At 42.5% G+C, this 25760-nt stretch overlaps 1 protein-coding gene across 3 annotated transcripts in view; it reads left to right on the top strand.

The window, feature by feature from the left end:
* The window catches only part of LOC140493827 (protein kinase C-binding protein NELL1-like), a 980593-nt gene that overhangs the window by 91592 nt on the left and 863241 nt on the right, over window positions 1-25760 (top strand). The gene's annotated exons all lie outside the window — the stretch shown is intronic.

Raw genomic sequence — 25760 nt, 5'->3', positions numbered from 1 at the left:
GGCATGGAAGGGTTGGAGCGAAGGGTCTGTTTCTATGCTATACACCTCTATGACTCTATGACACAGGTTCAAATTTTGCCACACACAAATGATAGCATTTGTATCAATTTTTTAAAAATCTGGAAATAAGAGTTGAATGACGACTATGAAACCATTGCTAATTATTGGAAAAACAATCTGGTTCACTGATATCCTTCAGTGAAGGAAACTGCCATCCTTACCTGGTCTGGTCTATATGTGACTCCAGATCCATAGCAACATGGTTGGCTCTTAACTGCCCTCTGGGCAATTAAAATCATGGAATCCCGACATTGTGGAAACAGGCCATTCAGCCCTTCAAGTCCATACCGATCCTCTATACAGTAACCCATCCAGACCTTTCTGCTTCCCCTATTTCTCTGCATTTGCCCCTGGCTAATGCACCTAACCTACACATCTATGAACACTATGGGCAATTTAACGTGACCAAGACGACTGCAGATGCTGGAGATCAGAGTCAAAAGGTGTGGTGCTGGAAAAACACAGCCTTTCAGGCAGCATCCGAGTAGCAGGAGGGTTGATGTTTCAGGCATAAGGTCTTCATCAGGAATTCACCGAACCTGCATATCTTTGGGTTGTGGGAGGAAGCCCACACAGACACGGGGAGAATGTGCAAACTCCACATAAGCAGTTGCCTGAAGCTGGAACCCCTGGCAGTCCCTGGCACTGTGAAGCAGCAGCGCTAACCACTGAGGCACCGTGCCATCAATTAAGGATGGGCAATAAATGCTGACCGAGCCTGTAATGCCCTCATCGTCTGAATGAATAAAAAAAAACACCCAGTGAAGTAATCACCTTCATGATCTGTAATTTATTTAAATCACTCAATTATGCACCTAAACTATATTTGAGTATCTTGTCACTTTTTAACACCAATATAACATACCACTTTCTGTCTCAGCTTGAGAAAATAAAGGATAGTTATGAATCCAAAAGCAAGCCTGATCTCTTCCTTTTACAACTGCTTTCTCCATTTGGACAGAATTGTTGTTTTATATTGTGCAGGGATGGGTAATTAATTGCTTCAGCTCAGTGGTTGGTAACTCTGTGACAATCAATCCCCATGGTTTACACCAGAGAGCTCTGCAATTGGAACAAGAGTTGCCAAAGGCAGTAATGTCAGAAATCTTAAGAGAGCAGAAGAGCAATGAGAATAGTGTAGGATTCTGTTCTAAACCTAAACCAAAACCATTGCATGGTAGAAAGAGCAGAGTCAGGGCTGGCAACTGTACAAAGACTGTTAAGTCTCCAGTTGTTGGTTGGCCAGCAAGCAGTCATGATTAGGAACCCAGTATTAAAGGAGTCACATTGATACACACCAACTGTGAGCTTTCTCATCCATCTCTTAGAATATTGGTGTTTGACAAAATAATTTAGCTATTGTCCCTGAATTTAAGATGAAGTTGCTTGAACTGAATACATTGAGGATCTTTATTTGAGCCTTCTGGCATTGTCCTTGCATAATTGAGACCTTGAAAATAAAAGAGGTTTGAATACTCACAAGTTTTAGACACCTGAAAACATTATTCTCAGGCTGCGCTTCCCAAAGTGGGGTTGCAGGCTGAAATGTAGGGGCGTGTGAACTCTGAGGCATCATTGCTGCCTTCCTTCAACAGGTTCTTCTCTCCCCTACCCCAAGTTTTCCCACACTCACACTCAAAGTCCAATAACTTTCAAACTTCAAAATAGGGTCACAGCAAGAAAAGGATTAGGAAAACTCTAACATCTTCATATCTCGAACTTTCCAACTGTGTGCAACTGTGATGAAGACACTTAGTGTGTTTTGAGAGTGAGCTTGTGCTGATGGGGCTGTGTCCCATAATTTGGTCAATGGGTTTCAATTTTTCTTCGCTCATGCCATTAGTCCCTGTTCTGAATCAGCCATCAAACAGAAAACGCACTGTGTCCATATCAGAGCAGCCACCTACTCGCATGAAAATGAGCAGAGTGGCATTGATCATCAAGAAGAGTGAAATACTTTGTCAACCTCCAGAAGTATGTAAAGTCAGCTTCATAGCATGAGACTCATCTTCTTCCAGAATTTATTGCCCTTCCCTGGTTGCCGTTGAGAAGGTGGTGGTGAGCTGTCGTCTTGAACCACTGCAGTCTACCTGCTGTGGGTTGGCCCACAATGCTATTAGGAAGGAAATTCCAGGATTTGGACTCAATGACCGAAAAGGAATGGGGATATATTTTCAAGTCAGGATGGCGAGTGGCTGGGAGAGGAACTTGCAGGGGGTGGTGGTCCCATGTATCTGCTGCCCTTGTCCTTCAAGATGGAAGTGGTCTTGAGTTTGGAAAGTGATGTCAGAGGAGCTTTGATGAATTTGGTATCTGGTAGATGGTACACACTGTTGCTAGGAGGGAGTGGAGAGAGTGAATGTTGAATGTGGATGGGATATTGGTCATGCAGGTTGCTTGCCTTGGGCAGTATTCAGCTACTTATGTTAGAGTCACAGAGTCATACAGCAAAGAAGCAGACCCTTCAGTGCAATTAAACCAAACTAACCCAGTCCCACTTGCCTGCATTAAGCTCATTTTCCTCCAAACATTTCCTATTCATGTGCTTGTCAATGGTATAACTTTACCTGCATCCACCATTTCCTCTGACAATTCAGTCGACACACAAACCACTCAGTGTAAATCAAAATTGCACCTCATGTCCCTTTTTAAAACTTTTTCCTCTCTTCTTAAAAATATGTCCCTGACTCTTGAAATCCCCCACAGTAGGGAAAAGACCATTGTTTTCACCTTATCTATGCACCTCATGATTTCACTTCTTAACTTCTCACGCTCCAGTCAAATTAGTTCCAACCCAATTTTATAACTCATCCTCCATTTCTGGCAATATCCTTGTCAATCTTTTCTGAACCCTCTCCAATTTAATAATATCCTTCTGATAACAGGACAACCAGAACTGTACACAATAATCCAGAACAGGCCTCACCAATGCCCTGTCCAACCTCAACATGATGTTCTAATTCCTGTACTCAAAGGTCTGAGCAACGTAGGCAAGCGTGTTAAACATAGACTTCACCAGTTTCCAAACTTCCCCTCCTGCCACCTCAACCCAGATACGACCCTCCAACCCACCACCCTCTTGACCTGTCCTTCTCACCTATTCGCTCCACCCTCCCCAACGATCTATCACAATCATCCCCCATTTGCTTCCACCTATTGCCTTCCCAGTTGCCTTCCCCCCAACCTCACTACCATCACCCATCTTATCTCAGGCCCCTTCCCCTTCCACATTCCTGATGAAGGGGCAATTGCCCAAAACGTCAACTCCCCTGCGCCTCGGATGCTGCTTGACCTGCTGTGCTTTTCCAGCACCACAATTTTTGACTCTGACTCTCCAGCATCTGCAGTCCTCCCTTTCTCCAAGCATGCCAAAAACTCTCATAACCAGCTTGTCGACCTGTGTCGCAAATTTGAAAGAATTATGTGTTGTTGAAGCGCTGGGAGGACAGACCCAACTCCATGTTGCTCTCCCCACCACCTTCACCAAAAGTTCCTGCCCCCTCCGCAATTGGAATGAAAATCTGGGTGTTCTGTGAAGATCACCCCAACCACTTTGTGCACGGTGCTGCCTGGGAGTGAAAACTCAGCCCTCAGTTTGATTTTGTCAAGACAAAGCCAGATCTGCTTGACATTTGTAAATACTAAACAGCTGGTACTTATTCCATTTAGAAAAGCAATGGGCTGAGCAGTGACCTAGAGGAGCTCTGGAAGAGTTTTCAGACCTGACTGCAACATGGATATAAACATAAGGAAGATAAATTAGTCTTTAATTAATGTATTTTTAAGATCAGGACCTAGAATATCCATGATCACCATGTACAGCAAGATTTAACATTAATGTGGTGCTGGCTTGATTTGCCTTTTCCTGTCCTATGATTGCAAATGGCCCACATACAGTTGAGAGCTTGATATAGTTTGCAACACTAACATTTCCAGCTTGCTGCTAGTTGATAACCTGCTGTTGCAGAGTCTGTAAATTGCTGGATGAGGGAGTTACTTCAATGCTTAAAAAACAGAAATAATAAGGACTGATGGAAAGCCAAGGGAAACAGTCTATGCGCTGGATCTGCTTTGCAAGTCCCACTTTGGGGTTTTGTGCAGTTTAAATGTTGTTCTTTGGGATTCATGTTCTGTGTGAGTTGGTGGCTTTGAGGAAGTGACTTTGTCCTGCACGTGAACATTGTTGCAGTTGTGGATTCAGATGGTTGTAACTGCAAATGCACCAATCTGACAGATTCCCTCTCATTCTAGCCTTTGGTGTCCTCCTCAACTTTGCTCAAAGGGACGGAAATAGCTGCAAGCAAATAAGCTCATTAGCTGCTTTATCAGATCAAACAATTCCAGATCATCAATGTGGTACAGTTTTAAACAACTGTGGTGAAGGCTTCAAGTTCACAGAAAATCCAAAGCAATGCTGGAACAGTGAGTTGATGAGAAACCTGCAGGTAGTTGCGCTGTACAACAAGAACTCCATGAACACATTTTGTCCTGAGTTGACCACAGGAATATCCCAGTTTTAGAGGGTGGTGTAGAAAATGTTGATGTTTCAGAAGGCCGTCTCTAAAGTGTTCATTTTACTCAGACTTGGTGCTGTACAGGCTTCCAGATCTCATTAACTGAGTCTCCCCTTGGCTGCATTGAAATCAGCCTTTAATGAGCTTTGGATCCAGTTTACTGGTGGCTCGGAGCACTGTTTTGGTTGCACCTTGTTTGTTGCTCTGTTCTTTTGGGGCAGACAAGCCTCAAGCTTGCATTTTATCAAAATAAACCTTTAGCATCTGCAGCAATGATTCAGGTCAATTGGACTGCATTATTGACATTGGTGAATTAATTTCCTTAATGTCGCAAAACACAAACTAAATTGGAAAATGTCTCCAGTCATTTTAGGGCAGAATAAGACTGGTTGCTTGAAGGTTCCTCTCAAAGTGGCCTTTCGGAGCTCTATGTACACAGGACTTGCTCCTTGAAAGTGGAGTCGAGGGTAGATAGGATAGTGAAGAAGGTGTTTGGTATGCTTTCCTTTATTAGTCAGAGTATTGAGTACAGGAGTTGGGAGGTCATGTTGCGGCTGTACGGGGCATTGGTTAGGCCACTGTTGGAATATTGCATTCAATTCTGGTCTCCTTCGTATCGGAAAGATGTTGTGAAACTTGAAAGGGTTCAGAAAAGATTTACAAGGATGTTGTCAGGATTGGAAGATTTGAGCTATAGGGAGAGGCTGAACAGGCTAGGGCTGTTTTCCCTGGAGCGTCAGAGGCTGAGGGGTGACCTTGTAGAGGTTTACAAAATTATGAAGGGCATGGAGAGGATAAATAGGCAAAGTCTTTTCCCTGGGGTCAGAGTGTCCAGAACTTAGAGGGCATAGGTTTAGGGTGAGAGGGGAATGATATAAAAGAGACCTACGGTGTAACTTTTTCACACAGAGGGTGGTACATGAATGGAATGAGCTGCAAGAGAAAGTGGCGGAGGCTGGTACAATTACAACATTTTAAGAGGCAATTGGATGGGTATATGAATAGGAAGGGTTTGGAGGGATATGGGCTGGGTGCTGGCAGGTGGGACGAGATTGGGTTGGGATATCTGGCCAGCATGGACGGGTTGGACCGAAGAGTCTATTTCCATGACGTACATCTCTATGACTCTATGACTGGATGTGCATATTAACTGGAGATGTAAACAATTTTTTTGCAGCCCTGTACATAACGGGCCTCTGGTTAAAGTAGTCCCAATGAATGTCATTTGTTTTTAACATTTCGGTTTCGGGCTCTGTTTCCCCAAATAAAGCACATAAGAACTAGGAGCAGGAGTAGGCCGTCTCAATTAAATCATGGCTGATCTTTTCATATACTTAGACCCACTTACCTGCACTCTCACCATAACCCTTAATTTTTTTATTGCTCAAAAAACTGTATCTTAGCTTTAAAAACACCTACTGAAGTAGTGTCAATTACTTCACTGGGCAAGGAATTCCAAAGATTCCCAACCCTCAGGGTGAAGAAGTTCCTTCTCAATTAACCTGTTCCCCCTATTGTTGAGGCTCTGCCCTCTTGCCCTAGTTTCTTATCTATTCTCTTCATAATTTTATATGCTTCTATAAGATCCCCCCTCATTCTTCTAAATTCCAATGAATGTAATCCAGTGATCTTTTCTATAAATGTGAATCTATAACTACTTTGGAATCTATATCCATGATTATCTGAAGAATCTTAACTAAAACCTACTCTTAATATTGTAACAGGTTGATTAAATAATTCAAGAGGAACAGCTAATTAGTGTGAAGTATTTTTATCCATGTCAGGAATTGCAGCTGCACATTCTGTAACCTTGAATCTGCAGAACGACTATTGTTCTACTTGTGAAAACAACATTAAGCAAATGTTTTCCCAAACTCTCTAAGTATTGTCAGCCATGTTCTGCTGCAGTAGCCATGGACAGTCCTGACAGTTACCTCTTTGTTTTAAGGATATTTAAGATTATTCCTAGCCATCATTGGTGTTTTATGTCACCTCCGTCCTTATGAAATATTTTGTATGGTAGGATTTGAGCTATAGGGATAGGTTGAATCGGCTGGAGTTGTTTTCCCTGGAGCGTCGGAGGCTGGGGGGTGACCTTACAGACGTTTATAAAAGCATGGATAGGATAAATAGATAAGATCTTTTCCCTGGGGTGGGGTAGTCCAGAACTAGAGGGCATAGGTTTAGGGTGAGAGGGAAAAATTTAAAAGGGACGCAAGGGGCAACTTTTTCATCCAGAGGGTGGTATATGGGCTGCCAGTGGAAGTGGTGGAGGCTGGTACAATTGCAACATTTAAAAGGAATCTGGATGAGTATATGAACAGGAAGAGTTTAGAGGGATATGGGCCAAGTGCTGGCAAATGTTCGGTATGGAAAAGCTGGACCGAAGGGTCTGTTTCCGTGCTGAACAACTCTCTGACTCCATGCCATAACCTCGGTGGGGCATTGCGCATCATCAAAAGTCATGATGTGTCAGGGACATTGCAATAATATTCATCTAGAGTATGCCAATGCTATAAGCACTCAAGATAATTTTGATCATTATCAAACAAAACCAAGTGCCAAAGTTCTGAGGGAGAAGATCTCGACAGTATCCAATTCAAGAGTGTATAGAGTCATAGAGGTGTGCAGAATGGAAACAGACCCTTCGGTCCAACCCGTTCATGCCGACCAGTTATCCCAACCCAATCTTGTCCCATCTGCCAGCACCCGGCCCATATCCCTCCAAACCCTTCCTATTCATATACCCATCCAAATGCCTTTTAAATGTTGCAATTGTACCAGCCTCCACCACTTCCTATGGCAGCTCATTCCATACACGTACCACCCTCTGCACAAAAATGTTGCCCCTTAGGTCCCTTTTATATCTTTCCCGTCTGACCCTAAACCTATGTCTGTTTATTCTATTTATGCCCCTCATAATTTTGTAAACCTTTATAAGGTCAACCCTCAGCCTCCGACGCTCCAGGGAAAACAGTCCCAGTCTGTTCAGCCTCTTCCCATAGCTCAAATCCTCCAACCTTGGCAACATCCTTGTAAATCTTTTCTGAACCCGTTCAAGTTTCACAACATCTTTCCGTTAGGAAGGAGACCAGAATTGCACACAATATTCCAACAGTGGCCTAACCAATGTCCTGTACACCCACAACATGATGTCCCAACTCCTGTACTCAATACTCTGAACAATAAAATAAAGCATACTTCAGATATGTAGATAATTGGGATGCCTTCTGGGGAAGGTGGGACCTGTACATGAAGGACGGGTTGCACCTGAACTGAAAGGGGTCCAATGTCCTGGGTGGAAGGTTTGCTCGAGTGGTTCAGGAGGGTTTAAACTAGTATGGCAGGGGGGGGTGGGAACCTGAGCTATATACCGGTGGTGAGAGTTGATGGCGATGAGGCAATAGCAAGAGGTAGCGCAGCCAGTGGGAAGGAATTTCCTGGGAAAGATCCAAGGGATCGGTTGAAGTGTGTTTGCTTTAATGTAAGGAGTATCAGGAATAAAAGTGATGAGCTTAGAGCTCATAACAGAGACGTGGGTTTCTCAGGGGCAGGAATGGTTGCTGGATTTAAAAAGAATAGGGAGGGGAGAAAAAGAGGAGGGGGTGTAGCACTGCTAATCAGGGAGGGTATCACAGCTACAGAAGTTACCATTGTCGAGGAGGGTCTGCCTACTGAGTCAGTATGGGTGGAAATTAGGAACAGTAATGGAGCAGTCACTTCATTAGGGGTTTACTACAGGCCCCCCAATAGCAGCAGGGAGATTGAAGAAAGCATAGGTTGGCAGATTTTGGAAAAGTGTGAATGTAGTAGGGTTATTGTAATGGGTGACTTTAACTTTCTCAATATTGATTGGAACCTCCTTCGAGCAGATGGTTTGGAAGGAGCTGTTTTTGTAAGGTGCGTTCAGGAGAGTTTCCTAACTCAGTACGTTGACAGGCCGACGAGGGGAGAGGCCATTTGAGATTTGGTGCTAGGCGATGAGCTGGGCAGGTGTCAGATCTTGCGGTGGGAGAGCATTTTGGTGATAGTGACCATAACTGCTCACATTCTACATAGCTATGGAGAAGGAGAGAAGCAGGCACAATGGGAGGATATTTAATTGGGGAAAAGGAAACTATGATACTATCAGATGTGAGTTGGGAAGCATGGATTGGGAGCAATTGTTCCATGGAAAGGGCACTATAGACATGAGGAGACTGTTTAAGGAACAGTTGTTGCAAGTGATGCACAAATGTGTTCCTCTGAGACAGGCAAGAAGGAGTAAGATAAAGGAACCTTGGATGACGAGAGTGGAGGAGCTTCTCGTCAAAAGAAAGAAGGCAGCTTACGTAAGGTGGAGGAAGCAAGGGTCTTGCTCAGCTCTAGAGGATTACAGGCAGGCGAAGAAGGAGCTCAGAAATAGTCTGAGGAGAGCCAGGAGAGAGCACGAAAAAGCTTGGCAGGAAGGATTAGGGAGAATCCAAAGGCATTTTACATGGATGTGAGGATTAAGAGAATGATCAAAGAAAGAGTAGGGCCGATCAGGGATAGCATAGGGAACTTGTGTATCGGGTTTGAGGAGGTAGGGGAAGCCCTAAATGAGTTTTTTGCTTCTGTCTTTACTAAAGAAAAGGACCTTGTAGTGAATGAAACCATTGAGGAGCAGGTAAGCATGCTGGAACAGATAGAGATTGAGGAAGTTGATGTGCTGAAAATTTTGACAAACATTAAGATTGACAAGTCGCCAGGGGCCAGACCAGATTTGTCCTCGGCTGCTTTGGGAAGCAAGAAATGTGATTGCTTCGCCGCTTGCGAAGATCTTTGCATCCTCGCTCTCCATTGGAGTCATACCTGAGGACTGGAGGGAGGCAAATGTTATTCCTCTCTCAAGAAAGGAAATAGGAAAATCCCCAGCAATTACTGACCAGTCAGTCTCACGTCTGTCGTCTGCAAGGTGTTAGAAAGGATTCTGAGGGATAGGATTTATGACCATCTGGAAGAGCATGGCTTGATTAAAGGCAGTCAGCACTGCTTTGTGAGGGGCAGGTCATGCCTCACAAATCTTATTGAGTTCTTTGACGATGTTACCAGACAAGTTGATGAGGGTCGAGTGGTGGATGTGGTGTATATGGACTTCAGCAAGGCATTTGATAAGGTTCCCCATGGTAGGCTCGTTCTGAAGGTCAGGAGGAATGGGATACAGGGAAATTTAGCTGTCTGGATACAGAATTGGCTGATCAACAGAAGACAGCGAGTGGTAGGGGAAGGAGAATATTCTGCCTGGAAGTCAATGGTGAGTGGTGTTCCACAGGGCTCTGTTCTTGGGCCTCGACGGTTTGTAATTTTTATTAATGACTTGGATGAGGAGATTGAAGGATGGTTTAGCAAGTTTGCAGATGACACAAAGGTTGGAGGTGTTGTTGACAGTATAGCGGACTGTTGTAGGCTGCAGCATGACATTGACAGGATGCAGAGATGGGCTGAGAGGTGGCAGATGGAGTTCAACCTGGATAAATGTGAGGTGATGCATTTTGGAAGGTCGAACTTGAAAGCTGAGTACAGGATTAAAGACAGGATTCTTGGCAGTGTGGAGGAACAACGGGATCTTGGTGTGCAGGTACATAGATCCCTTAAAATTGCCACCCAGGTGGACAGGGTTGTTAAGAAAGCATATGGTGTTTTGGCTTTCATTAACAGGGGGATTGAGTTTAAGAATCGTGAGATCTTGTTGCAACCCTATAAAACTTTGGTTAGACCGCACTTGAAATACTGTGTCCAGTTCTGGTCGCCCTATTATAGGAAAGATGTGGATGCTTTGGAGAGGGTTCAGAGGAGGTTTACCAGGATGCTGCCTGGAATGGAGGGCTTATCTTACGAAGAGAGGTTGACTAAGCTCAGACATTTTCCATTGGAAAAAAGGAAGAAAGAGAGGGGACCTAACTGAGGTGTACAAGATAATCAGAGGCATAGATAGAGTTGATAGCCAGAGACTTTTTCCCAGGGCAGAAATTGTTAACACAAGAGGTCATAGTTTTAAGCTGTTTGGTGGAAAGTATAGAGGGGATGTCAGAGGCGGGTTCTTTACGCAGAGAGTTGTGAGAGCAAGGAATGCGTTGCCAGCAGCAGTTGTGGAAGCGAGGTCATTGGGGACATTTAAGAGACTACTGGACATGCATATGGTCACAGAAATTTGAGAATTCATACATTAGGTTTACCTTATATGAGGATCAATGGTCAGCACAACATCGTGGGCTGAAGGGCCTGTTCTGTGCTGTACTGTTCTATGTTCTTCACCTTCTTCACTATCCTATCTAATTGCGACTCCACTTTCAAGGAGCTATGAACCTGCACTCCAAGGTCTCTTTGTTCAGCAACACTCCCTAGGACCTTACCATTAAGTGTATAAGTCCTGCTAAGATTTGCTTTCCCAAAATGCAGCACTTTACATGTATCTGAAGTAAACTCCATCTGTCACTTCTCAGCCCATTGGCCCATCTGATCAAGATCCTGTTGTAATATGAGGTAACCTTCTTTGCTGTCCACTACACCTCCCATTTTGGTGTCATCTGCAAACTTACTACCTGTACCTCTTATGCTCGCATCCAAATCATTTATGTAAATGACACAAAGTAGAGGACCCAGCACCGATCCTTGTGGCACTCAACTGGTCACAGCCCTCCAGTCTGAAAAACAACCCTCCACCACCACCCTCTGTCTTCTACCTTTGAGCCAGTTCTGTATCCACATGGCTAATTCTCCATGTATTCCGTGAGATCTAACCTTGCTGATCAGTCTCCCATTGGGAACCTTGTTGAATGCCTTACTGAAGTCCATATAGATCACATCTCCCATTCTGCCCTCATCAATCCTCTTTGTTACTTCTTCAAAAAACTCAATCAAGTTTGTGAGACATGATTTCCCATGCACAAAGCCATGTTGACTATCCTAATCAGTCTTTGCCTTGCCTTGTCAAGTGCATCCTGTCCCTCAGGATTCCCTCCAACAACTTTGCCCACCACTGAGGTCAGGCTCACCAGTCTATAGTTCCCTGGCTTGTCCTTACCACCTTTCTTAAACAGTGGCACCACGTTAGCCAACCTCCACTCTTCCAGCACCTCACCTGTGACTATTGATGATACAAATATCTCAGCAAGAGGCCCAGCAATCACTTCTCTCACTTCCCACAGAGTTCTAGAGTACACCTGATCAGGTCCTGGGTATTTATCCACCTTTGTGCGTTTCAAGACATCCAGCACTTCGTCCATAGTAAACTTTTCCATAGTAAACACTGATGCAAAATATTCATTTAGTATCTCCCCCATTTTCTGCAGCTCCACACAAAGGCCGCCTTGCTGATCTTTGAGGGGCCCTATTCTCTCCCTAGTTATTCTTTGATCTTAATGTATTTGTGAAAACCCTTTGGATTCTCCTTAATTCCAATTGCCAAAGCTATCTCATGTCCCATTTTTGCCCTCCTGATTTCCCTCTTCAGTATACTCCTATTGCCTTTGTACGCTTCTAAGGATTCACTCGATCTATCCCGTCTATACCTTACATATGCTTCCTTCTTTTTCTTTAGCAAACCCTCAATTTCTTTAGTCATCCAGCATTCCCTATACCTACCATCCTTCCCTTTCACCCTGACAGGAATATACTTTCTCTGGATTCTCGTTCTAATTTCTGAAGGCTTCCCATTTCCCAGCAGTCCCTTTACCTGCGAACATCTGCCTCCAATCAGCTTTTGAAAGTTCTTGCCTAATACCGTCAAAATTGGCCTTTCTCCAATTTCGAACTTCAACTTTTAGATCTGGTCTATCCTTTTCCATCATTATTTTAAATCTAATAGAATTATGGTTGCTGGCCTCAAAGTGCTCCCCCACTGACACCTCAGTCACCTGTCCTGCCTTATTTCCCAAGAGTAGGCTAAGTTTTGTACCTTCTCTAAACAGTGCATCCAAAAACTGAATCAGAAAATTTTCTTGTACACACTTAAACAAATTCCTCTCCATCTAAATCCATAACACTATGGCAGTCCCAGTTTATGTTTGGAAAGTTAAAATCCCCACCATAACCACCCTATTATTCTTATAGATAGCTGAGATCTCTTTACAAGTTTGTTTCTCAATTTCATACTGACTATTAGGGTGTCTATAATACAAACCCAATCAGGTGATCATCCCTTTCTTATTTCTCAGTTCCACCCTGGATGTATTTCCGGGGATATCCTCCCTCAGCACAACTGTAATGCTATCCCTTATCAAAAAAGTTGAGGGTGTTATTGGCTAGACCAGCGTTTTCTACCCCGCCCTAATTACTGAGAGGGCAGTTAAGAATCAACCACATTGCTAGAGTCACATTTGGGCCAGACCAGGTAAGGATGGAAGTTTCCTTCCCTAAAGGACATGAATGAACTAGATGGGTTTTTCTGACAATCGGCAACTGATTCGCAGTCATCATGAGACTCTTAATTCCAGATTTTAATTGATTTCAAGTTCCACCATCTGCTGTGGTAAGATTCAAACCCAGGTCCTGGAACATTTCCTACATCATTGGTAAACAGTTCAGCAATAATCCCACTTAACTCTGCAGCACCTCATGTTATATTCAGAGGTTTATTTTACAAGTTACTTCAGCTCGGAATACCCAATGCTACATATGTTGGTACAGTATTGTGACTTGTACACAGGTTTCTGCAGACGTCATGCCCAAGGAAACCAATCTCTGGCTTTGACATTGATTCCAATAGGAAACTATGTTGCACTTAAAGTTGTTTAATATTATGTCTTGATTGTCATGAATGCTGCAGAAAAAGATTTATTGTATTGCAACATAACTTGGTCTTAATTGATATATTGCACAATATTCATTAATTTATTTAGTGTGAGCTAAGTTGGGTGGTAAGGTCTGAGGGAGTGAACAAAGTGCCCTTGGAGTGCACCTTCATAACTCCTTGAAAGTGGAGTTGCAGGTAGATAGGATAGTGAAGAAAACGTTTGGTATGCTTTCTTTTATTGGTCAGAGTATTGAGTACAGGAGTTGGGAGGTCATTTGCAGCTGTACAGGACATTGGTTAGGCCACTGTTGGAATATTGCGTGCAATTCTGGCCTCCTTCCTATCGGAAAGATGTTGTGAAACTTGAAAGGGTTCAGAAAAGATTTAAAGGATGCTGCCAGGGTTGGAGGATCTGAGCTACAGGGAGAGGCTGAACAGGCTGGGGCTGTTTTCCCTCGAGCGTCGAAGGCTGAGGGGTGACCTTATAGAGGTTTATAAAATTATGAGGGGCATGGATAGGATAAATAGACAAAGTCTTTTCCCTGGGGTTGGGGAGCCCAGAACTAGAGGGAATAGGTTTAGGGTGAGAGGGGAAAGATTATAAAATAGACCTATGGAGCAACATTTTCACGCAGAGGGTGGTACGTGTATGGAATGAGCTGCCAGAGGAAGTGGTGGAGGCTGGTACAATTGCGACATTTGAGAGGCAATTGGATGGGTATATGAATAGGAAGAGTTTGGAGGGATATGGGCCGGGCGCTGGCAGGTGGGACTAGATTGGGTTGAGGTATCTAGTCAGCATGGAAGGGTTAGACCAAAGGGTCTGTTTCCATGCTGAACATCTCTATGGCCCTATGACTCTAATTGTATATCCAGGTAAATACCATTAATTTTAAATAGATTGGACTTTTGTGTTTTGAGCTTGTGGCATATTAGTTATCTGTGTGTTGGAAAGAGTTTAATGATTAGCTTGCAAGTATTCCTGTAGCCATGGTGAATTCTTTTCAAACACATCATTGAAATATGAATGCTGAGAAAGTCATGTTTCTTTTTAACATTGGGAGAATTTTAAGAATGAACAAGGTGTTAAGTAGGTTCTAGTTTGGAAGGTCAGGGATTTATTTTTAATTTGATTAGGAGAAAACCCATTCCTTGGAAAAGTAAAAACTTTCTTTTTGTTTCAGTTTAGCAGGTCTGCGGGGTTCTTAGCTGAAGCTGTGTAAAGCAGTGAATTTTTAGAAAAGGAGTATAGAACTTTGACTTGTTGCAAACAAGTTACCTTTTTAATGTAAGGTGTTTTGTTTAAAAGTTCCAGACCAGAAGTGTTTGATTAGACCCTTAAGTGGTTAAGTTGAGCTGACAAATTCTAAACTCAAAAACCAAAATTGCTGGAGAAACTCAGCAGATCTGGCAGCAGTTGCGGAGATAAATTGGAGTTAATGTTTTGGGTCCAGTGACTCTTCATCAGAAACAGAATTTCCAATCAGGTATGACTGTTCTTCAGAACTCTGAACCTCTGAAGAAAGGTCACTGGACTCCAAAAAAAATTAACTCTCCTACTTTCTCCACAGATGCTGCCAGACTTGTTGAGTTTCTCCAGCATTCTCAATATTTGTTTCAGATTCCTAGTGTTCACAGTATTTTTTTTAATTATTTGTGTAAATAGTTTGGTTTATTCTAATTAATCTTATTTTGCATAATGAACTTCTGTTATATTTCTAAACCTGAATTTGCAGTATTATGGGCTTTGTGTTTCAGTGGAACACTACCTCACTGAAACTAAATAAAGCAAAATATGATCTATCAAGCCAAACTTCAGGCTGGGATCTGACTTTTTGAGGGACAACATCAACTGGGATCATTGCAATGGGCCTGAGATCTTCACCTTTTTTGTGTAAAAGACTCTGAGGATAAATAAAGTGATGGTTTCTATGTACATCCGCTGTTGGATTTGTTACAGTCCTAGAAAAGTGAGTTTCCCACTTACCACAGAATAATGATATAAAGTACACCTCGCACAAATGACTGTATACTTCTCACTTATACTTTCCTCAGCTGCAACATACTGCAAGTCTCTATAGTAATGATGAAACTTTCACAAGACATACGGCCAAATCATCTGTGAAAATACAATTTCAAATTTTTGCTGTTATATCCATTTGAGACTTTCACAGAATTAGGTCTCAACAGTAGTGGGAAGTTGTGTGTGGAATCTAACGACATAGGGGAAGCACTTAACGAATACTTTTCATCAGTATTCTCATTGGAAAGGGGCAATGTTAGTGAGAATACTGAGATACAGGCTACAAGGTTAGATGGGATTGAGGTTGACAAAGATGAGGTTTTAGCAATTTTGGAAGATCTGAAAATAGACAGGACCCTTGGGCCAGATGGGATTTATCCTCAGAATCTCTGGGAAGACAGGGAGATTGTAGACCCTTTAGTTTTTATCTTTATGTCATCATTGTTGGCAGGAGTAGTGCCAGAAGACTGGAGGAGAGCAAATGTTGCCCCCTTGTTCAAGAATGGCAGTAGAGGCAACCCTGCTAATTATAGGCCAGTGAGCCTTACTTCGGTTGTAAGGTGTTGGAAAAGGTTATAAGAGACAGGGTTTAAATCATCTGGAAAGGAATAATTTGATTAGCGATAGTCAACACTGTTTCAAGAAGGGTAGGTCATGCCTCACGAACCTTATTGAGTTCTTTAAGAAGGTGACAAAACAGGTGGATGAAGGTAAAGTAGATGATGTGGTGTATATTGACTTCAGTAAGGTGTTTCATAAGGTTCCACATGGTAGGCTATTGCACAAACTACATGGTTTCGGGATTAAAGGTGATTTAGCAGTTTGGATCAGAAATTGGCTAGCTCAAAGAAGACAGAGGGTGGTGGTTGTTAGGAAATGTTCATCATGAAGCTCAGTTACCAATGGTGTGCCGCAGGGATCTGTTTTGGGGCCACTGCTGTTTGTCATTTTTATAAATGATCGAGAAGTGGGTGTAGAAGGATGGGTTAATAAATTTGTAGATGATACTAAGGTAGGCAGAGTTGTGGATAGTGCTGAAGGATGTTATGGGTTACTGAGGGACATAGATAAGATGTAGAGCTGGGCTGTGAAGTGAAAAATGAAGTTTAATATGGAAACATATGAGGTAGTTCACTTCAAAAGAAATAACAGGAATGCAAAGTACTGGGAAATAGTAAAATTCTTGACAGTGTAGATGAACAGAGAGATCTTGGTGTCCAGGTGCGTAAATCCCTGGAAGTTGCCATCTGGGTTGATAGGGTTGTTAAGAAGGCATATGATGTTGTTGGAGTTTATTGATAGGGAGATTGAGTTTTAGAGCCACGAGGTCATGCTTCAGCTGTACAAGACACTGGTAAGGCTGCACCTGGAATATTGTGTGCAGTTCTGGTCACCACATTACAGAAAGAATGTGGAAGCTTTGGAAAGGCTTCAGAGGAGATTTACTAGAATGCTGCCTGGTATGGAGGGGAGATCTTATGAGGAAAGGCTGAGGTTGGTTTCGTTGGAAGGAAGAAGGTTGAGAGATGACTTAATCGAGATGTATAAAATAATCAGCGGATTAAATAAGGTGGACAGTGAAAGCCCTTTTCTTCGGATCATGAAAGCTAACATGAGGGGTCACAGCTTTCAATTAAGGGATGTTAGATTTAGGACAGATATTAGGAATAGTTTCTTCACTCAGAGAGTAGTAGGGGCATGGAACTGCCTGCCTCTAACAGTAGTAGACTCACCAACGTTAAGGGCATTAAAATGGGCATGGGACATATATATAAACAATAATGGAATGGTGTATGTTAGATTGGCATCAGCTTATTTTCACAAGTTGGCACAACGTTGAGGGCTGAATGACCTGTACTGTGCTGTAACGTTCTAAGTTCTGTTATACTCATTGGTGTGGTGTCTGGGGATCTGTGTTGGGGCCTCAATTCTTTCCAAAATTCATTAACAGTTTAGATAATAGCATAAAAATCAAATGTCCAAAATTGTTCATGACTGAAATTGGGCCTGTTATGAAGTTGAAGGTGTGTACGACACCTTTAAGAGAGAATGAATGCTGTTTTGCACTGAGAGCTTATAAGCACCTGTCAAAAGACAAGCTAGCATTTCCAGAGTATATTGCAAACTTGAAAATATGTAATATTTGGCTTTGAAATGCTGTTTTGACACCAATTTGAATTTAACCAGTCAGTTTAAATTTTGCCCCAGGATCCTAAAACCCAATCGAGTTTGAATTTATTGTTTTTGTCAACATTGAACCAATGAGGCAGTCCAACATTGGGGGTATAAAAAGACAGGCGGTTTGAAAGTCAGACACAGTAACTGCCATTGACAGAGTAACTGCCATCAAGAGAGTAACTGCCAATGAGAAAGACCCAAAAGATTGAAACCCTCTCTATCAAAATACCTTTTCATATGAAACATCTTCACAGTAAAAAGAAAGAAGATGACCCAGGAGATCTTCAGCCAGAAGAAGACAGACACACAGAAAGCAGCTGCTGTATGGTTTTGAAATTAAGTTAATATAATTATAAGTTTTATTGGAACAGTGTATTATTACAATGTTGGAGGCAGGTAATGAGCAGTTAAGAGAAAGGGGGAGTGCTTAGAGTTGTGAACAGTTGTTGTTTAATGTTCACTTTTAGAATTAAAGAATAACATATTATTTGGGGTTGTTTTCATTGGAGAAAAGAAGGTTTAGGGGTGACTTGATAGAGGTGTACAAGATGATTAGGGGGTTAGATAGGGTTGACAGTGAGAACCTTTTTCCACGTATGGAGTCAGCTATTACAAGGGGGTATAGCTTTAAATTAAGGGGGGGTAGATATAGGACTGATGTTAGGGGTAGGTTCTTCACTCAGCGAGTCGTAAGTTCATGGAATGCCCTGCCAGTAGCAGTGGTGGACTCTCCCTCTTTATGGGTATTTAAGCGGGCATTGGATAGGTATATGGAGGATAGTGGGTTAGTGTAGGTTAGGTGGGCTTTGATCGGCGCAACATCGAGGGCCGAAGGGCCTGTACTGCGCTGTATTCTTCTATGTTCTATGTTCTATGTTCTATTTTCTTTAAATAGTGGATTTTGGGAGTTTGTCCCTTATATTTTAAAAGATTTCGAGACAAGGTGCTCTCTTCTGGGTGTTTGGTTTAATTAGCAAAGGGATTCACCACTGTATCATAACAGACTGTATTGTAGACAACGTTGGTGACAGCATAAAATTTCAACAGGATAGTGATCAATTAGGTGGATGTGCAAAGTTTGGCAGTTGGGCTTTAATTTATACAAGTGTGAGGTTATCCATTTTGGACCAAAAGAAGATAAATCAGGGTATTTAACTAAGTTAAATGCAATGGATGTCCAATGGAAATGTAAGGTTCAGATACATAGCTCTTTAAAATGCCATGAAAATGTGCAGAAAATAGTCAAGATGGAAAGAAAAGATATTAGAGAGCAAAATACTATCTCTGCGTTTGGAAGGAAATACCCAGGACCTCCAGTGATTTTTATTGGCAGCATTTGAAAAAGAATTTGATTCTTACTTGGTTCTTACTCTTTTGGGGGTGGGGGTGGGGGGGGGGTGGTGGGGTGGGGAGGAGGGGGAGCGACGGGGGAGGGGGGGGGAGGGTGGTGGTGGCGGGAGGGGGCGGTTGCAGCTTGCTGTACGGTGAAAACCTGTAAGTGATTAAGGTCTATTCTATACTTAAGATTTGAAATCGTACAAGAATTGATGGGAAAGTTAATATCATGTATCAAAAAATGGAAATAAATAACAGTTAATTGAATGGCCAACTAAACACATAAAGGACAGCAGGAAAGGTGATGCATGACAGCTGCAGTATCAGGGAGCTCCTGGAAATCAGAGAAGTCTAACAATGCAGAAGGAAGTCATCAGTCTATTGGTTCTTTGAGCTGGATCCAATTTCCTGCTTTTCCCCCCTATCCCTGCACACAATCTCTATCCAATAATTATCCAAGGCCCTTTTAATTGCTTCAGTTGACCCTGGCTCCACCACACTTCCAGCTTGTACATTCCAGACTCTAAACTTGCTGTGCAAAACACATTTTTCCTCCCATCACTGTTTCTTTATTTGTGCATCATTTTAAATCTGTGACCTCTTGTTATATTTTTTTTCTTTTGGGTGGAAACAGCTTCTCCCTATCTTTTTTTTAACCACCCATGAGTTTGCAAACCTCTAACAAATGTCCTGTCAGCTGCCTTCTCTCCAAGCTCTCTTTGGATCATTGGTCTATGGGTGTGATTTTTGTTTGGGGGTTTGTAGTACTGAGATCCAGAGTTCAAATTCTGGATGGACACTTGCTTGCTTTGCATTTAATATAGTAGATGGCAGAACCCTTAGCGTCAAGATATGGAGGGATCAAGGTCCAGGTTCACAGTTCCCTGAAGTGGCATCACAAATGGATAAGATGGTCAAGAAGGCATATGGCATGCTTGCCTTTCTCAGTTGGATCACAGAGTATAAACATGAGCAAACAAAGTTCTAGCTGTATTGAACTTTAATTTGGCCACATTGGAATATTGTGTACAGTTCTGGTTGCCACAATGACAGAAGGCTTTGTAAAGGCATTGGAGAAAGTAGATAAATGCTTTCCCAGAATGTTTCCTGTTTTGGAAGATGTGGTTATCTGGAGAAATTGGAGAAAATTGGTTTGTTTTCACTTGATCGTTCGAGGATAAGAAGCAACTTGATAGAACTTTACAAAATCACGCGAGGTATGGATAGAATGGATACTTAGCATCTTTTTCCCAGTGTAGAAATGTCAATTACTAGTGGGCATAGGTTTTAAGGTAAAAGGGGGTAAGTTTAAAGGAGATGTGAGAGGTTAGTTTTTTTTTAAACACAGAGGGTGATAAGTACCTGGAATGTGCTGCCAGAGGAGATGGTGGGGATGGCTACAACAGCAATCTTTCAAAGGCATCTTGACAGATACATGGACAGGCAGGGAATAGAGGGATACGGACTGTGTCGAGGCAAAAATGTTTTTAGCTTAGAATGGCATCATGTATTGACACAGTCTTGGTGGGCTGAAGGGCCTGTTCCTGTGCTGTACTGTACTTTGTTCTTTGTTCTCTCCAATCTATCCTCATAACTGAAGTTTCTCATTCCTCGAACCAGTCTTGTAAATTGCTTGTGCACTCTCCCCTGTTATTTGTGACTTGCCTGTATCGGTATGTTCTGGGGTAAACACGTTTTCAGAAAATGCTTTTTGGCCGAAAGTGCTGTAGCTGAGAGCCATGGTGCTGGAGGCTGGGCTGTGAACACGGCAACACGTCAGGGAGGGGGAGGCTTACCTGGATGTTATTGCATTGACAGGAAGTTGTCTGATTGTTCAATGGTGAGGGACAAGGAAATGTGACTGTGAGTGAAACAGATAAGGAGACCCACTGGGTAGGTGTGCGGTTGTCCAACTGCTTTGAAGTTCGTTCAGCGTGTTCACTAACATAAGGGAAAGACTTCAAACTGGGCAGCAGCAAGGACTGTAGTGCTTGTCGAGGTTGGTATAATGAGGGGCATTGACTCTATTCTCCACTGCAAATGCCATCTGTTCAGAGGCTGTGATACCTGCCTACGCTTTGGAACAACAACTCCGGGCAGAAGAGAAACTTACAGAATGAGGGGGGAAAAGATCTTGTTTTGGACCACAGAGGTACCAGTGACTTAGGCTGGACAAGGAAAGAGGTTCTGCACAGTTAGTCAGTGAAGCTAAGCAGAAAGTGAGGACTACAGATGCTGGAGAGTCAGAGTCAATAAGTGTGGCGCTGGAAAAACACAGCCGGTCAGGCAGTATCCGAGGAGCAGGAGAATCAACGTTTTGGGCATAAACCCCTCATCAGGAATGTGGAGGGGGAAGGAGTCTGAGAGATAAATAGGAGGATGGGGATGGCGGGAAGGCAATAGGTAGATGCAGGTGGGAGAGTGATAGTGATAGGTTGGAGGGTAGGGTGGACCGGATAGGTGGGAAGGCAGATGGACAGGTCAAGAGGGCGGGGCTAAGTTGGAGGGTTGGATCTGGGATGAGGTGGCAAGAGGGGATGTGAGGAAACTAGTGAAGTTGATGTTGATGCCATATGGTTGGAGGGTGCCAAGGTGGAAGATGAGGTGTCATCAAATTAAGAAGATGAACATTTAAAGGAGCAATCGCTAGATTATTTTGTGAACCATGTGCGAATGATCAGAATGAATGAATGCGTCACTCAAAGCCTGGTGATTTTTGGAAGTGGGCTTTGGTTTGTGGGGCATTGGCAATAGCACAGCAGAAAGTGGGGGATGTACTGTTAGAACGATCTACACCTGAACCCTGCAAGGGCCAGTGTTCTTGTCATCTGTATAATTCGAGAAGTAATGAGGGTTTTGAACTAAATAGTAGTGGTGAGGGATCCAATTTTGGAAGGGGAAGAACCGAGACAAGGCAAGAGAGAAATGCATTGATATGGGTAATGATAGGCTGTGATAGGAAGGAGTCGAAAGTACAAATCAGAGAGTAAGCCAACAGATAAGGCTCGAGAATGCAAACATAGTAATAGCACAAAACTAAATCTCTGTGTCTGAATGTATGTCACGTTTGAAACAAAGTAGATGAACTGATGACGCAAATAGAAATCAGTAAGAATGATCTGGTACCAATTACAGAGACATGGCTGAAGGATGACAGATTGGCACCTGAAAACCAGAGGATAAATAACATTAAGGCAGGATTGGAATGCCTGGAGGTGTGCAGCTCTGATAATTATTAATCGCATTAGCACAGTAAAGAGGGATGTAAAAGCAGTTTGTGTAGAGATAAAGAATGCTAGAGGCAAGATGTCACTTGTAAAAGTGGTGTGGAAGTCCCCAAACTGTCACTACAAGACAGGATTAAGTTAAAGGAAGAAATAATAGGAGTTTGTGAGAAAGATGCAGCGATTAATTGTGGAAGATCTTCATCATGACTGGAAAAGTCAGTTGGTGGGGTAGAGAAAGTAACATAGACCACGAATTCATGGAATATTTTCAGGTTAGTTTCTTACAACACCGTTCTTCAGAGTTAGACAGAGAGCACGCTGTACTGAAGTTGTACTGTGCAATGAGATAGGATTAATTAATAACCTCAATGAAGAGACCCATAGGTAGCAGTGATCATAACATGATTAAATTTTACATTCAGTTTGGGGAAGAGAGCAATGGTTTTGAGACAAGTATTTTCAACTTAATGGGTAATTATGAAAGAAAGAAAGCAGAGCTAGCTCAAATTAATTGGCAAATTAGACTAAAGAATAGTTTGGAAGTTCTGAAGAAGAATCATACCAGAATCAAAATGTCAACTCTGTTACTCTCTCATCAAATGCTGCCAGATTTGTTAAGTCTCTCCAGCATTTTCTGTTTCAGATTTCCAGCATCTGTTGTATTATGCTTTTATTTTTAGATAGCAGTTCATGTCAAAAATGTGTAACTTCCTTTGATTGATTGTTTTTTCTAGAACAGGTGCTCATTAGGCATTGCTATTTTTGAATAATTGTATTTGAAACTGTGTGTGTGCAACCTGGTGAATCTGAATTGGCTTAGTTCCAAGTTTTGTCAAGAATTCATAATCTGTCTAATTTACAGCTCCTGTAATTTGTAAGGGCCAAGTCATCTGTTGCCTGTTGCATAACTTTACCACTTCCTCTCTTCCCTTTTGTCTGCTGTAAGGTGGATAATCTGCCGCATAATACTTCTTGTTCCCTTCACAGCCAAATGTTTGGAAAGCTTTTCATTTGCATTCAGTATTGCAGTTTACTGTGAACTGATTTAGGAAATAATTGCAGATTAATTTGTTCTAGCGGTGAATAAATTGTTTGGTTTTGCAACATAGGAACAGGAGTAGGCCATTCAGCCCCTCGTTCCTGTTCCTCCATTCAGTGAGGTGATGGCTGTGATTCAGTGGCCTAACTCCATATACCTGCTTTGGCCCATATCCATTAATCCCTTTGCTTAATAAAAATTTATCTACCTCTAATTTAAAATGAACAATTAATCCAGTATCCACTCGCATCGGTGGAACAATAAGGGCAAAAGAGTAATGAGCCGCATGTGGAACCACAACAGATCGTGAGATGCTAAAGAAGTATTTTTTGTCAGTAATAACTGTGGGGAAAGAAATGGAAGCTTGGAAACCTGGGGAAATAAGTAGTGATGTCTTTTAAGGGGTTCATATAAAAGAAGAGGAGGTACTGGAGGTCTTAAAATGCTTAAAGGTAGATTAATCCCCAGAACCTGATCAGGTGTTTCCCAGAACCTTGTGGCTGAGATATTTGTATCGTCCTGAAGAAGGGTTACACCAGAAACATAGACTTTTCCAGGATGCTGCCTGGCCTGCTGTGTTCTTCCAGGCTCCTGCCTGTCTATGTTTGTATCGTCAACAGCCATTGGTGAGTTGCTCGAAGACTGGAGATTGGCTAATGTGTTTAAGAAAAGATGTAAAGAAAGGCCAGGGAAGTATAGACTGGTAATTCTGACATCAGTGGTGGTTAGGTAGTTGGAGGGAATTCTGAGAGACAGCATTTCCATGCATTTGGAAAGATAAGGACTAATTTGGGATAATCAGCATGGCTTTGTATGCAAACAATCATGCCTTGCTAACTTGATTGAGTTTTTTGAAGAAGTGGCAAAGAAGATTGATTAAGGCAGTGAGGTAGATGTTGTCTATATTGACTTCAGCAAAACATTTCACAAGGTTCCCCATGGTTGACTGATTGGTAAGGTTAGATCACATGGGATCCGGGGGAGGTGCCAATTGGAGACAGAACTGGCTTGAAGGTAGGTGACAGAGGTTAATGGCAGAGGATTGCTTTTCAGACTGGAGGCCTGTGACCAGCAGTATGCCACAAGGAATGGTGCTGGATCCACTGTTTTTTGTCATTTATATTGACATCCAAATCATTTATATAAGAGGCATGATTAGAAGTTTGCAGATAATACTAAAATAGGTGGCATAGTGGAAAGTGAAAAAGATTATCTCAGAGTACAAAGATCTTGATCAGATGGGCCAATGGATCAAGGAGTGGCTGATGGAGTTTAATTTAGATAAATGTGAGGTGTTACATTTTGGTCAGGCAAACCAAGGCAGGACTTATACAGTTAATGGTAGAGCTCTGGGCAGTGTTGCTGAACAAAGTAACCTTGGGCTGTGGGTGCATAGTTCCTTGAAAGTAGAGTTGCAGACTACAAGGGTGGTAAAGAAGCTGTTTGGCACACTTGCCTTCATTGGTCATTGCATTGAATATAGGAGTTGACATGTCATGTTGCATCTGTACAAGGCATTGATGAGGCCATTTTTAGAATATTACATTCAATGTTGGTCACCTTTCCATAGGAAGGATATTGCTAAACTTGAGAAGGTACAGAGAAGATTTACAAAGATGTTGCTGGGATTGGATGGTTTGAATAATAGGGAGAGGGTGAATAGACTTTTGTTTAGATTAGAATGGTGCTGGAAAAGCACAGCAGGTCAGGCAGCATCTGAGGAGCAGGAAAATTGACGTTTCGGGCAAAAGCCCTTTCATGATGAAGGGCTTTTGCCCGAAACGTCGATTTTCCTGCTCCTCGGATGATGCCTGATCTGCTGTGCTTTTCCAGCACCACTCTAATCTGAACTCTGGTTTCCAGAATCTGCAGTCTTCACTTTTGCCTACCTGAATAGACTTTTGTCCCTAGAGCTTCAGAGGCTGAGGGGTGGTAACCTTATAGAGGTTTATAAAATCATGAGGTGGATGGGTAGGGTGAATAGCCAAGGTCTCTTTCCCAGAGCAGGGGAGTCCTACTAGAGGGCATTGATTGAAGGTGAAAGAGGAAAGATTTAAAAGGGACCTGAGGGGCAACATTTTCACACAGAGGTGGTGTGTGTATGGAATAATCTACGAGAGGAAGTACTGGTACAATTCCAACATTTAAAAGGCATCTGGATGGGTATATGAACAGAGACTTAGAGGGATATGGGACTGGATTAATTTAGGATACCTAATACCCTCTGGTCACTTTGTTTTGTGAAGGGGGAAGCCACTTAGTCCCAAGATGAGGAAGGTGGTGAATCTTTGGAATTCTGAACCTTCCAAAGCCATTGGATATGTTAAAAATAGACACTGACAGATTTCCATATACCAATGATAGGAGGTGGGGAATTGCAGGAGAAAAAGCATCAAAATGAATGATCAGCCATGATTGCATTGAATGGGAGGGCAGGCTTGAGGGGCTGAATGGCCTACTGCATCTCCTAGGTTTGTGTGAGTGCACAGATTTGCAAACTTTTTCGCAGTTTCCAAATAAAGCTGGATAGGTTGGGACTTTTTATACTGGAGTGTAGGAAGTTGAGAGGTGACCTTACAGAGGTTTATAAAATAATAGGGGTATAGATAAGGTAAATGGCAGGTGTTTG

The sequence above is a fragment of the Chiloscyllium punctatum genome, chromosome 22 (assembly GCF_047496795.1).
Source record: "Chiloscyllium punctatum isolate Juve2018m chromosome 22, sChiPun1.3, whole genome shotgun sequence".
Lineage (NCBI taxonomy): Eukaryota > Metazoa > Chordata > Chondrichthyes > Orectolobiformes > Hemiscylliidae > Chiloscyllium > Chiloscyllium punctatum.
This window is presented reverse-complemented; position numbering and strand designations above follow the sequence as displayed.